General features: G+C 44.3%; 1 pseudogene; it reads right to left on the bottom strand.

Annotated features, from left to right (window-relative positions):
- LOC138666489 (zinc finger protein 420-like) overlaps positions 1–12,844 on the bottom strand; it is a 110,871-nt pseudogene that overhangs the window by 76,944 nt on the left and 21,083 nt on the right.

The following is a 12,844-nucleotide window of genomic DNA, read 5'->3' as shown; positions in this document are numbered from 1 at the left end:
TTCAGTTCTGGGTGCTGCAACCGCAGAAAATCTTGAATTTTGTCCCTCATACCTTGAAATAGTCCTGGGGGCAGGTCTTTCCCCCCTAATCCAGACACACCACAGCCGTCACTCATGGCCTCTTGGCGCCGCCTCCTCAGCATTATTCAATTGTCCTGGCGCCTGCGCTGTCATCTTATCTGAAGATATCTGACGATTCCTCTGACGCTGCACAGTATGAGGAAGGCGGAGGGAGATGAGGGAGAGCCGAAGATAAATACTGCGCATGCCCAAGAATCCCAGCCCCGCAGTGTGATTAAATCAGAAGAGACTGCGGGGCGGGATCTCGGGCCGTGCGTCCACACAGGCGCAGTGATCAAGACATCAAGTGATGTCAGTGAACTGGAATGCCCAAGGCATTAGATGACAGCGCAGGCGCCGGGACAATTGAATAATGCTGAGGAGGTGGCACCAAGAGGCCATGAGTGACAGCAGTGGTGCGTCTGGATTAGGAGGGAAAGACCTGCCTCCAGACTATTTCAAGGTATGAGGGACAAATTTCAAAAAAGATTATTTCTGTGGTTACAGCACACCCAGAACTAAAAGAGCCACCTTGTCAGAATTCAGCATTAGTGCTGCATAAGGTGGCTCTTTTAGTTACAAACGCCTGGTGGGGTGACAGGTTCCCTTTAACAAGGCCAAACATGAGGCATGACAAGTGGTTGTCCTACTAGTGGACAACTCCTTTAAGATACAATTTTCAGTTAAAACATTTCCCACATTAAGAACATGCAAATGGCTTCTCCACTGTGTGAATTCTTAGGTGATAAAAAAGAGAAGATTTCTTCACAAAACATTTTCCACATTCTGAACATGAAAATGGCTTCTCCCCTGTGTGGGATCTCTGGTGGCTATTAAGATTTGATTTCCGGTTAAAACATTTTCCACATTCTGAACAGGAAAAAGGTTTCTCCCCTGTGTGGGTTCTCTGGTGTCTTTCAAGATATGCTTTCTCGTTAAAACATTTTCCACATTCTGAACAGGAAAAAGGCTTCTCCCCTGTGTGGGTTCTCTGGTGGCTATTAAGATTTGATTTCCGGTTAAAACATTTTCCACATTCTGAACAGGAAAAAGGCTTCTCCCCTGTGTGGGTTCTCTGGTGCTTAACAAAATCTGATTTACCGTTAAAACATTTCCCACATTCTGAACATGAAAAGGGCTTCTCCCCTGTGTGGGTTCTCTGGTGCTTGGCCAAATCTGCTTTACCATTAAAACGTTTCCCACATTCTGAGCATAAAAATGGCTTCTCCCCTGTGTGGATTCTCTGATGTATAACAAGATTCCATTTATGGTTAAAATTTTTGCCACAGTCTGAACAGAAAAAAGGCTTCTCTCCTGTGTGTGTTCTCTGGTGCTTAACAAAATCTGATTTACCATTAAAACGTTTCCCACATTCTGAACATGAAAATGGCTTCTCCCCTGTGTGAGTTCTCTGATGTTTAACAAGATTCCATTTAAGGTTAAAATATTTCCCACATTCTGAACAGGCAAAAGGCTTCTTCCCTGTGTAATTTTTTTGATTAAGAAAAGACTTTTCAAGGGGAAAACTATGTCCATATTCTAAATGTGAAAATCGTTTCTTTGCTTTAGGAGCAGTTATTTTGTGACTTTGAAATTCCATAGTAGTACTAGCTAGTAATGAATCAGAAGACAGGACCTGTTTCAAAGGAACAGATGAAAGATCTTTGCTGTGAAGGGATGTTGGTATATCAGGAGTAATTGCATTCACTTTAATTGTATCCTTTGGGATTTCAGGATTATCCAATTTAAAAATTAAAGTTGTCAGCTGTCCCACTGATCTCCTGGTACAGTCATCTGCCAAGAATAAAACCAATTATTATTTTTGAATGAAATATCCTCTAACTTTATATTTTTTAATGTTGCTGCTTAGACTGTCTACAAAAATGGCAAGTTATGTAAAAAATATAGAATTATTCATCAAGAAAATGACAGTTCACAGTCTAATAGAACAGTGTTTTTCAACCAGTGTGCTGCGGCACACTAGTGTGCCGCGACACATGGTCGGGTGTGCCGCGGGGAACGGGAGTCAGCTGTTCTCTGTGCCGACTGTCAAGCTGACAGCCGGCACAGAGAAGCTGCAGCGCGCCGACTCCCGGAGATCAATTGTACTCGCAGACATCTACCAGCTGCGAGTACAATTGAGGCTCTGACCGCTGGGTCAGAGCGACGCCAGCAGCGTGATCAAGTCATGTGATCACGCTGCTGACGTCACTATCCGGCGCGCAGGAGACAGAAGACACTTGGTGGTAAGTGCTCCTGTGCTGTGGAGCTGAAGACACCGAAGATTCAGCGTGGGGTGGGTTTATGGGGAGTATGTGGGGGGATTTATTAAGTGTGTGGGGGGATTTATTAAGTGTGTGGGGGGATTTATTAAGTGTGGGGGGATTTATTCAGTGTGTGGGGGGGATTTATTCAGTGTGGGGGGGGGGATTTATTCAGTGTGTGGGGGGGATTTATTCAGTGTGGGGGGGGATTTATTCAGTGTGTGGGGGGGATTTATTCAGTGTGGGGGGGGATTTATTCAGTGTGTGGGGGGATTTATTCAGTGTGTGGGGGGGATTTATTCAGTGTGTGGGGGGATTTATTCAGTGTGGGGGGATTTATTCAGTGTGTGGGGGGGATTTATTCAGTGTGTGGGGGGGATTTATTCAGTGTGTGGGGGGATTTATTCAGTGTGTGGGGGGGATTTATTCAGTGTGTGGGGGGATTTATTCAGTGTGTGGGGGGATTTATTCAGTGTGTGGGGGGGATTTATTCTGTGGGGGGGATTTATTCAGTGTGTGGGGGGGATTTATTCAGTGAGTGGGGGGATTTATTCAGTGTGTGGGGGGGGATTTATTCAGTGTGTGTGGGGGGGATTTATTCAGTGTGTGGGGGGATTTATTCAGTGTGTGGGGGGGATTTATTCAGTGTGTGGGGGGGGATTTATTCAGTGTGTGGGGGGGATTTATTCAGTGAGTGGGGGGATTTATTCAGTGTGTGGGGGGGATTTATTCAGTGAGTGGGGGGATTTATTCAGTGTGTGGGGGGGGATTTATTCAGTGTGTGTGGGGGGGATTTATTCAGTGTGTGGGGGGATTTATTCAGTGTGTGGGGGGGATTTATTCAGTGTGTGGGGGGGGATTTATTCAGTGTGTACGTGGGGGGGGGGGCTGGAATTTATTTAGCATGTGTGGGGCAGGGTGCATTTATTCTGTGTGGAAGGGGATGGATTTATTCTATCGGAAGGGGGGTGGATATATTCTGTGGGGGTGAGTGGGGAGATGGGGGTGGACACAGTAGCGAGGGGAAAAATGTGTGCTGACAGTACTGGGAGCAACGGTGATGGGATGTGTGAGGACAGTATGGGGAGTCGGGGGAATGTGTGAGGGGGGAATGTGTGAGGAGGAAATATGGAGAGAGCAAAGGGGTATGTTAGCAGGGGGGGGATATACAGGAGGAGGCTATTAGAAATGTGTGCAGACAGTATGGGGGGATGAAAGTGTGAGTGGACACAGAATAGATACTGAGTAGTGTGAGGGTAACAGCCAGGAGGAGACAGTATGCCAAGTAGGAGGAGTATAATGAAGGGGCACAGTAGAGAGACTGGGCTCTCTATGAGGGACACTGTATGAGAAGGCAGTGTGAAGTGTGGAAAAGAGAGAGAGGGTAGTGTGGATGGCATGTACCATAAGAGGGACAGTGAGGGTCATATTATGTGCTGGGAATAAAGTGAGGGGCAATTATTTACTCAGGGGCTCAGCCTAGGGCAGATATTGTTATTCCGGAGCATTATAATAACACTGCTATCTTTAAGGGTGTTGTGTCGGGATGTGCTGCAGAAGACAGGAGAAGATGGAAGTCTGCAGAAACGAGCTCTGCCGGTGGATGAGAAGAGTCATCATGGCATCTGGACAAGGTGAAGATAAAGAGAAAGAGGCGACTCCACAAACAACGTCATCTATCAGGTACCTGGATGTAAATGTGTTTTTTTTTGTGATACTAATTCTCATTTTTATTTGTTAGGAACATTAAAGGGGATGTCCAAGGTTGTGATGAGTCTGCAGTCATACTATGTGACTGCAGACTTCTGAATTCTCACAGTGCACACTGCTATCATAATTCTCTGATGTTGGTGATTTACATACATGCGGTCACGTGCTGACTAGACATGTGTGGCCTCATTCAATGAAAATGAATTGACTGAGGCCGGACACGTCTAGTTAGAATGTGGCCAGAAGTATCCAAATCACATACTTGTGCTGGCATGACCGTCCACTCTGGCCACCGGCAAGGGAGAATCCTGAAAGTGTGCAGTGCTTGCGCTGTGAGAATTCAGAAGCCTGCAGTCACATAGAATGACTGCAGACTTTCATCTCAAACCTGGACGCACCATTTTGTGCCATTTTGGTTGGTGGTGTGCCTCGGGATTTTTTAAGTATAAAAAGTGTGCCGCGGCTCAAAAAAGGTTGAAAATCACTGTAATAGAAAACCTCATAGCATGAACCAGTAGAGCGTGGGGTTCAACTATTTGCTCTGTCTTCCAAATATGAAATAAAAAGCAAAAAAATATTATGTAGGTGAAAATAATATCAATAAAAACTTCTACATATTTCACAAAAAACAAGTCCTCACTCAGATCTATCATATACCAGAGGAAAAAGAGAGGTTTCCACGTTATTAGTGGCTCAAAGGCTCTTGAAAAGGAACATGGCTTCCATAAACCAATCCAGCAATATCCACTCTCCCAAAGTCAAATCTCCCCTCTCTTCTAAGCCTTGCAGTGTGCTCAAACCACATTTAGCCTCCATGTATTTTACATTACTATAGTGAAAAGAACCCACTTAAAGGGAAGGTACCGCGTTTGTAGATCATTAATAAATCACTGTAATGTAGCATAACATGCTCCTATAACCAAGTTTTAAATGCATGTGAAACAGATTACGTGTGTAATATGAGTTTAAAGAAGGCACTGGGGGCTGACATCTTGGTTTCACAGCAGTTCACGACACTATCAGTGTCATTTTATGGCACCCCATGGACAAAGGAGATAATAGACCGGCGCTGACCCTATCTCTAACATTGTAGCTGCTTTAGCAGTGAGCTGGGCACGCCTCTGTGGGCTGCACAATTCACTGCTGTAGGTGTGACTGGCTGCCATTTTATAATAGCCCAGTGCTATCTGCCGAGCTCCACTTACTTTCTATCGCAGGAGAGAAGCACTCACTGGAACCGGAGGATGGGGAGTGCGGGTGATTTATCTCCATGCTGCACGTCCTGGGCAGACATCCTCTGCTCCTCACAGGCTGCCCTCCCTGTGTGCTTCTCCTGCTCTGTCTCCGCCTCCTCACACACAGACCCTGTGATCTCTGGTAAGCTGCATTCACAGCCTGCCTCTCTCTCTCTCTGCCATACAATGTATCTCTCCCCTCCCTCCACAATGCCTGGCCATTCTCTGCTGACCTGGATCTCCTCCTTATCTTACTGAGGGATGAGTCACAGACAGCTCTGCTCAGATAATGCTGCTCCATACATAAACACCACATGTCTTCACTTTTCCTCCAGTCCACCATGTTGCCGAGCCCACTGTGTTCTGCTTTTTTGTAAACTCTAGCTGTGTTTCTGATGCAGTAACTGCTGGTGGTAGCAGATCACAGGGCAGTCACACACAAAATGGCGCTGCCCTGTGATGCTGCTCTTCATTCTGCCCCAGGGATATTAGACCACCCAAAAGGGGAGGGAAATGGTGATGTCAGCAGTTACTGCCCCAATTTTCCAGCAAAGAGTAAAGCTGGTAAGTCTAAGGCTATGTTCACACCTTGCGTCGGGTCCCTGCGGGTTCTCCCGCAGCGGATTTGATAAATCTGCAGGGCAAAACAACTGCGGTTCTCCCTGCAGATTTATCGCGGTTTGTTCCGCGTTTTCCGCTGCGGGTTTCCGCCTATACTATTGATGCTGCATATGCAGCAATATGCAGCATCAATAGTAATGTTAAAAATAATAAAAATTGGTTATACTCACCCTCTGATGTCCGGATCTCCTGGGCGCTGCACCCGGCGGTCCGGTTCCTAAGATGCTGTGGGAGAAGGACCCTTCGTGACGTCACGGTTCATGTGACCGCGACGTCACCGCAGGTCCTGCTCGCACAGCAACTCTGACCGGACGGCCGCGTGCAGCGCCCAGGAGCTCCGGACATCAGAGGGTGAGTATAACCAGATTTTTTATTTTTTAACCCCAAATATGGTTCCCAGGGCCTGGAGGAGAGTCTCCTCTCCTCCACCCCGGGTACCACCCGCAGATTATCCGCTTACTTCCCGCAACGTGGGCACAGCCCCATGCGGGAAGTAAGCGGTTCAATGTATTCCTATGGGTGCAGAATCGCAGCGATTCTGCACAAAGAAGTGACATGCTGCGGGTTGTAAACCGCTGCGTTCCCGCGCGGTTTTTCCCGCAGCATGTGCACAGCGGTTTGCGGTTTCCATAGGGTTTACATGTTACTGTAAACGCTATGGAAACTGCTGCGGACCCGCAGCATCAAAATCGCGGCGGTTCCGCGGTAAAAACCGCTAAGTGTGAATATAGCCTTACTATATATAAAACAATCCACAGTGAGGAGATTGGAACAAAACAAAATCCTCTAAACTGCATGCTCGCAAACGCCAGAAGCCTGACAAACAAGATGGAAGAACTAGAAGCAGAAATATCTACAGGTAACTTTGACATAGTGGGAATAACCGAGACATGGTTAGATGAAAGCTATGACTGGGCAGTTAACTTACAGGGTTACAGTCTGTTTAGAAAGGATCGTAAAAATCGGAGAGGAGGAGGGGTTTGTCTCTATGTAAAGTCTTGTCTAAAGTCCACTTTAAGGGAGGATATTAGCGAAGGGAATGAGGATGTCGAGTCCATATGGGTTGAAATTCATGGAGGGAAAAATGGTAACAAAATTCTCATTGGGGTCTGTTACAAACCCCCAAATATAACAGAAAGCATGGAAAGTCTACTTCTAAAGCAGATAGATGAAGCTGCAACCCATAATGAGGTCCTGGTTATGGGGGACTTTAACTACCCGGATATTAACTGGGAAACAGAAACCTGTGAAACCCATAAAGGCAACAGGTTTCTGCTAATAACCAAGAAAAATTATCTTTCACAATTGGTGCAGAATCCAACCAGAGGAGCAGCACTTTTAGACCTAATACTATCTAATAGACCTGACAGAATAACAAATCTGCAGGTGGTTGGGCATTTAGGAAATAGCGACCACAATATTGTGCAGTTTCACCTGTCTTTCACTAGGGGGACTTGTCAGGGAGTCACAAAAACATTGAACTTTAGGAAGGCAAAGTTTGAACAGCTTAGAGATGCCCTTAATCTGGTAGACTGGGACAATATCCTCAGAAATGAGAATACAGATAATAAATGGGAAATGTTTAAGAACATCCTAAATAGGCAGTGTAAGCGGTTTATACCTTGTGGGAATAAAAGGACTAGAAATAGGAAAAACCCAATGTGGCTAAACAAAGAAGTAAGACAGGCAATTAACAGTAAAAAGAAAGCATTTGCACTACTAAAGCAGGATGGCACCATTGAAGCTCTAAAAAACTATAGGGAGAAAAATACTTTATCTAAAAAACTAATTAAAGCTGCCAAAAAGGAAACAGAGAAGCACATTGCTAAGGAGAGTAAAACTAATCCCAAACTGTTCTTCAACTATATCAATAGTAAAAGAATAAAAACTGAAAATGTAGGCCCCTTAAAAAATAGTGAGGAAAGAATGGTTGTAGATGACGAGGAAAAAGCTAACATATTAAACACCTTCTTCTCCACGGTATTCACGGTGGAAAATGAAATGCTAGGTGAAATCCCAAGAAACAATGAAAACCCTATATTAAGGGTCACCAATCTAACCCAAGAAGAAACCATTATTTCTTATTTTTAGTGACTCTATAGCGACAGGGTCTGTTCCGCAGGACTGGCGCATAGCAAATGTGGTGCCAATATTCAAAAAGGGCTCTAAAAGTGAACCTGGAAATTATAGGCCAGTAAGTCTAACCTCTATTGTTGGTAAAATATTTGAAGGGTTTCTGAGGGATGTTATTCTGGATTATCTCAATGAGAATAACTGTTTAACTCCATATCAGCATGGGTTTATGAGAAATCGCTCCTGTCAAACCAATCTAATCAGTTTTTATGAAGAGGTAAGCTATAGACTGGACCACGGTGAGTCATTGGACGTGGTATATCTCGATTTTTCCAAAGCGTTTGATACCGTGCCGCACAAGAGGTTGGTACACAAAATGAGAATGCTTGGTCTGGGGGAAAATGTGTGTAAATGGGTTAGTAACTGGCTTAGTGATAGAAAGCAGAGGGTGGTTATAAATGGTATAGTCTCTAACTGGGTCGCTGTGACCAGTGGGGTACCGCAGGGGTCAGTATTGGGACCTGTTCTCTTCAACATATTCATTAATGATCTGGTAGAAGGTTTACACAGTAAAATATCGATATTTGCAGATGATACAAAACTATGTAAAGCAGTTAATACAAGAGAAGATAGTATTCTGCTACAGATGGATCTGGATAAGTTGGAAACTTGGGCTGAAAGGTGGCAGATGAGGTTTAACAATGATAAATGTAAGGTTATACACATGGGAAGAGGGAATCAATATCACCATTACACACTGAACGGGAAACCACTGGGTAAATCTGACAGGGAGAAGGACTTGGGGATCCTAGTTAATGATAAACTTACCTGGAGCAGCCAGTGCCAGGCAGCAGCTGCCAAGGCAAACAGGATCATGGGGTGCATTAAAAGAGGTCTGGATACACATGATGAGAGCATTATACTGCCTCTGTACAAATCCCTAGTTAGACCGCACATGGAGTACTGTGTCCAGTTTTGGGCACCGGTGCTCAGGAAGGATATAATGGAACTAGAGAGAGTACAAAGGAGGGCAACAAAATTAATAAAGGGGATGGGAGAACTACAATACCCAGATAGATTAGCGAAATTAGGATTATTTAGTCTAGAAAAAAGACGACTGAAGGGCGATCTAATAACCATGTATAAGTATATAAGGGGACAATACAAATATCTCGCTGAGGATCTGTTTATACCAAGGAAGGTGACGGGCACAAGGGGGCATTCTTTGCGTCTGGAGGAGAGAAGGTTTTTCCACCAACATAGAAGAGGATTCTTTACTGTTAGGGCAGTGAGAATCTGGAATTGCTTGCCTGAGGAGGTGGTGATGGCGAACTCAGTCGAGGGGTTCAAGAGAGGCCTGGATGTCTTCCTGGAGCAGAACAATATTGTATCATACAATTATTAGGTTCTGTAGAAGGACGTAGATCTGGGTATTTATTATGATGGAATATAGGCTGAACTGGATGGACAAATGTCTTTTTTCGGCCTTACTAACTATGTTACTATGTTACTATGTTACTATAGCTGCTTGAGGTCTAAAACGGAAAATGCTCCCCCTAGTGGTCAATATATATATTTGTGAGAAAAGATATAATATTTTTCATGTAGAAATATTTGCAAACAGTGCAAACATTGCATTAATACATTTTATTTACTATTTTAAGCTTAATTTCACAAAAAAAACAAACTACAAAAAAACTGGTGGCACCTTCCCTTTAATTTACGGTGTGTGTGTCTCCTGGAACACAGTCTGGGTGTTAGGGCTAGCAGAACGCACCACATAATATAAAGGAAGATATAAGGTGCGTTCGCAGCCCGGGGTCCACCGTGCAGAGATATTCCTGCTGCTCAGTAATGGCAAACAGTATATGGCGGTATAATGAGAACATACATGGGTTAACGTCACCCAGTATGTATGGAGACGGTCCCAGTTGTGTCACAGAGCCGCTATACCGCTGATTGAAAGATAGTGTTTGGTCACAGAATTCTGCCCCAAGGACATGGGGTTAGAGTCCCTCTAGACCCACTAGCGTTTGGCGCCGCACCTGCGGTGCCAGGGAGAAACTATAATAATAATAGATTTAGCGCACTGAGTGCACGCAGCGCCATACTGGCAGACGCCACTAACCACCCTAACTAGGAACTGGAAAGCGCACTAGTTGCGCAGAGCGCCGCACAGGCGAACGCTGCTGAATAGACGCTGAAGAATTGTGCCTCATGCTGGATGACACTAAACTGGCGCTAGTCAGTTCCTAACACCCAACCACATACAATAAAGCTAGGGAAGGGGATGATTAGGAGCTTTCACCAGATAACATACACACATCCACACACAAACGATTTCTGTTTTATACTAGCGCATGGATTTTGCTGCGGATCCGCAGCGGTTTTGACGTTGCGGATTCACAGCAGTTTTCCATGCTTTTACAGTACCATATAAACCTATGGAAAACAAAATCCGCAGTGCACATGCTGCGGAAAAAAACACGTGGAAATGCTGCGTTGAATGCTGCGTCAATTCTTTGTGCGGATTCCGCTGCGGGTTACACCTGTTCCATAATAGGAATCCGCAGGTGTAAAACCGCAGGTGGAATCCGCACAAAAACCGCGGTAAATCCGCAGGTAATCCGCAGTGTGTTTTACCTGTGGATTTACAAAAACTGATGCGGAAAAGAAAAATCCACAGATATCCCACCTATGTGTGCACATACCCTTAGGGTATGTGCACACGTTGCGGATTTGCCTGCAGATTTTTCCGCACTGAATCCGCATCTCTTGGCAGAAAACGCTGGTGCGTTTTTCATGCGTTTTTTGGCGCGTTTTTGAATGTGGATTTGTATGCGTTTTTGAAAGCATAATAAAGATCTACATAGTAACATAGTTAGTGAGGCTGAAAAAAGACATTTGTCCATCCAGTTCAGCCTATATTCCATCATAATAAATCCACAGATCTACATCCTTCTACAGAACCTAATAATTGTATGATACAATATTGTTCTGCTCCAGGAAGACATCCAGGCCTCTCTTGAACCCCTCGGCTGAGTTCGCCATCACCACCTCCTCAGGCAAGCAATTCCAAATTCTCACTGCCCTAACAGTAAAGAATCCTCTTCTATGTTGGTGGAAAAACCTTCTCTCCTCCAGACGCAAAGAATGCCCCCTTGTGCCCGTCACCTTCCTTGGTATAAACAGATCCTCAGCTAGATATTTGTATTGTCCCCTTATATACTAATACATGGTTATTAGATCGCCCCTCAGTCGTCTTTTTTCTAGACTAAATAATCCTAATTTCGCTAATCTATCTGGGTATTGTAGTTCTCCCAACCCCTTTATTAATTTTGTTGCCCTCCTTTGTACTCTCTCTAGTTCCATTATATCTTTCCTGAGCACCGGTGCCCAAAACTGGACACAGTACTCCATGTGCGGTCTAACTAGGGATTTGTACAGAGGCAGTATAATGCTCTCATCATGTGTATCCAGACCGCTTTTAATACAGCCCATGATTCTGTTTGCCTTGGCAGCTGCTGCCTGGCACTGGCTGCTCCAGGTAAGTTTATCATTAACTAGGATCCCCAAGTCCTTCTCCCTGTCAGATTTACCCAGTGGTTTCCCGTTCAGTGTGTAATGGTGATATTAATTCCTTCTTCCCATGTGTATAACCTTACAGTTATCATTGTTAAATCTCATCTGCCACCTTTCAGCCCAAGTTTCCAACTTATCCAGATCCATCTGTAGCAGAATACTATCTTCTCTTGTATTAACTGCTTTACATAGTTTTGTATCATCTGCAAATATCGATATTTTACTGTGTAAACCTTCTACCAGATCATTAATGAATATGTTGAAGAGAACATGTCCCAATACCGACCCCTGCGGTACCCCACTGGTCACAGCGACCCGGTTAGAGACTATACCATTTATAACCACCCTCTGCTTTCTATCACTAAGCCAGTTACTAACCCATTTACACACATTTTCCCCCAGACCAAGCATTCTCATTTTGTGTACCAACCTCTTGTGCGGCACGGTATCAAACGCTTTGGAAAAATAGAGATATACCACGTCCAATGACTCACCGTGGTCCAGCCTATAGCTATTCATCTATTATTGAACAACAACAAAAAAAGATTTGTGATGCAATTTCTTGTCCAACCTCCTTTTACATTTGTCCAACCCACACTCCATGATAGATAGATAGATAGATAGATAGATAGATAGATAGATAGAGTTGTGGCCAAAAGTATTGACACCCCTGCAATTCTGTCAGATAATACTCAGTTTCTTCCTGAAAATGATTGCAATCACAAATTCTTTGGTATTATTATCTTCATTTAATTTGCCTTAAATGAAAAAACACAAAAGAGAATGAAGCAAAAAGCAAAACATTGATCATTTCACACAAAACTCCAAAAATGGGCCAGACAAAAGTATTGGCACCCTCAGCCTAATACTTGGTTGCCCAACCTTTAGCCAAAATAACTGCGACCAACCACTTCCGGTAACCATCAATGAGTTTCTGACAATGTTCTGCTGGAAGTTTAGACCATTCTTCTTTTGCAAACTGCTCCAGGTCCCTGATATTTGAAGGGTGCCTTCTCCAAACTGCCATTTTTAGATCTCTCCACAGGTCTTCTATGGGATTCAGGTCTGGACTCATTGCTGACCACCTTACAAGTCTCCAGTGCTTTATCTCAAACCATTTTCTAGTGCTTTTTGAAGTGAGTTTTGGGTCATTGTCCTGCTGCAAGACCCATGACCTCTGAGGGAGACCCAGCTTTCTGGCCCAAGGCTTGAGAAAGGCTCTCCATGGGCCAAAACGTTGCCATAATGGGCTATTAAATTTTGAGCATCTTCTAAACTTTAATCTACAATGGTGTCCTG

The sequence above is a fragment of the Ranitomeya imitator genome, chromosome 2 (assembly GCF_032444005.1).
Source record: "Ranitomeya imitator isolate aRanImi1 chromosome 2, aRanImi1.pri, whole genome shotgun sequence".
Lineage (NCBI taxonomy): Eukaryota > Metazoa > Chordata > Amphibia > Anura > Dendrobatidae > Ranitomeya > Ranitomeya imitator.
The sequence above is the reverse complement of the archived record's forward strand: the minus strand, read 5'-3'. Positions and strand labels throughout refer to the sequence as shown.